This window comes from Cricetulus griseus, chromosome 6 (assembly GCF_003668045.3).
Source record: "Cricetulus griseus strain 17A/GY chromosome 6, alternate assembly CriGri-PICRH-1.0, whole genome shotgun sequence".
NCBI lineage: Eukaryota > Metazoa > Chordata > Mammalia > Rodentia > Cricetidae > Cricetulus > Cricetulus griseus.
Genome location: NC_048599.1, coordinates 7884446 through 7886812, shown reverse-complemented (window position 1 = coordinate 7886812; position 2367 = coordinate 7884446). Strand labels below are relative to the sequence as shown.

The 2367-nt window shown below is 41.0% G+C and overlaps 1 non-coding gene across 1 annotated transcript; it reads right to left on the bottom strand.

Annotated features, from left to right (window-relative positions):
* Nucleotides 1-356: 356 nt before the first annotated feature.
* LOC113836503 lies at nucleotides 357-460 on the bottom strand. Its single transcript, XR_003486808.1, has one exon. It is a non-coding gene; the product is annotated as a U6 spliceosomal RNA (small nuclear RNA).
* Between the last annotated feature and the right edge of the window lie 1907 nt (nucleotides 461-2367).

Below are 2367 nucleotides of genomic sequence, written 5' to 3'. Positions count from 1 at the left end.
CCTAGTCAACAGAGCAAGCTCCAGGACAGGCTCCAAAGCTACAGAGAAACCCTGTCTCAGAAATGTGAAAATAAAAACAGGAATGAGCAAAGAAAGGAGAGATGGGACCAAAGACTGAAATCATAAACACAACTAAGAAAAAATGCTGTCACTCCCTGTGTGGCAGCCTGGTTACACAATGACTCAGTAACTCCACAGGACTCAGTCAGCCCTGGCCAGGTGTTTACAACAATGTAGCATTTCCTTGGGCTGGCTATGCTCATTGTCAGTGACTTTTTTGGCAGATACCCCATGCTCCTGGCATACAGAATGTCCTGAGGTCTCAGCCAGGACTTTGGTGTTTTGTACTCATGGATAAAAGCAAGGACAATTTCATGAGTTTACATGTTATCTTTGTAGAGGGGTCCTGCTAACCTTTGTAACATTCCAGTTTCAGTATATGTGGTGATCATATGACCATGGTAAAATGAATCTAGTAGTCCAATAAGAGCTGAGCCTCCTGGCAGAATCAAAGGGATCTGGAGGTATTTCAAATGAATTTACATCTTATACACTTGAACCTGGGAAGGGTAGGTTTGGGTCCACCTGGATTTTTCTTTTTAATAGAGAATCTTTTATCTATTCTTTGACAATCTCATGTATATAAATACTGTATCTTAATTGTATGTATCTTCAATATCCCTCTCTCTCAGACATCTCCAACATGTCTCCTCCCTGTATTCTCTTCTGCAATGGCCATACCATGCTCATAAGGTAGCATTTCACATTGCTCCTTCTACACTCTGGCTCTTACATTGCTTCTGTACCCTCATTCACACTGTCCTTGGAGCCCTTTTTGATGAGTGACTGATATGGATGTCCCACTGAGATCTGAGCACTCAGTAGTTCTTCCTTCTCATTACTTACAACAGTTATGAGTCTCTGCAATAACTACTGACCATTCCAGAAGGAATGTTCTCTTTCCAAGGTAGAGGGCAGCACTACAACTATGTGTACAAACATAAATGTTTAGAAGTCAGTTTGACAACATCTCCATTTAGCAAGATAGCAATGTTAGGTTCTTCTGTCAGTCTTGTGACATTCCTAGCCATGGGATTTTGACCAGGTCTACAGTGCTAGAATGAGTCCCCTCCTATGGGACAGGTCCCCCCTCAATTCCAATTAAGAATGGTTGGTTACTTACTAAACCTTTATGCCACTATTGCACCACCAGGCAATGTTGCTTGCCGAGTTGGTATTAAGGCATGAAAAATTTTCTGCCGAGTAATAACATTAGTGCCTTTTTCTCTAGCAGCCATGTAGTACCTTCTTGCACCATGACAGCTATCTGGCAATGAGGAAAATTTTACGTAAGAACCAGTTTCATTTTTTTCTGAATCTTACAACAAAAGTTGGTTGTGTCTTCAGCAATAGTATTTTACCATCTAATTCTGATAGCCAACCAAGAGTTATGGTAATAGCCTGCATTGTTGTGGAGGCCTTTGGGGACTCCATAAAAACTCATAGGGGTATAGCCAACTTCTTAATCAGGTCAATTCTTGTTAGACAACCTGGTGTGATCTGCATGGCTTCTTTGCATGTACCATTCTTTTCATCAGTGAAAATGTCCTTCCATTTCTACAATGCTTCTTTCCTGTCCAAACTGAATGATTTTCAAAGCCTTCTGCTCTTCTTCCCAGATTTCTACTGTGAATCTAGCTGAGGGCAACCAGGACTGGCCATGCCTGAATGCTGGGCTGGGATCCCTTGAAACTTCCTCTACCAGATTAACTGGTTCATCACCTTTAACTTAATCCTTCTATAAAGCTGCAGGATATGGAGAAAATGCAGATATGTTCTTTGCCAGGATATAACAAGAAAGGCCTCAGGCTAAATTCTCAGTAAAGTCCTGACTTCCATTTGAAGGTGCCCAAACGGTCTTTACTGTCAACATTCCTACTAGAAGTCTGATCTCACATGCCACATACATATAATTCTAGGCTTTTTTTATAACCTTCTTCCCAAACATCAAAATTCCTCCTTAAACAGTTCAAAGGGCTTCTGAATCACTACCTACAGCAAAGACCATATGTGTCAATGACAAATTTCTGTGTAAGCCATCTTTCATCACTGTAGCAAGATACCTGAAATAAAAATTAAAAAAACCTGAAAAGGTAGACAAATTTCTTTGGGTTCACAGTCTCTCAGGAATCAATCAGTGGGCACCTGAGTCTTTGCCTTTAGGTCTATGGTGATTCAGAACATAACGGGAGTGACAACATAGGATATAGTCACTACTTAGCTCAAGGTGACCAGGAATCAGAAAGAAGAGACTGGGTGCAGAGCAAATGCTTCAAAGGCATGACCCCAATGACTTATTTTTTCCAA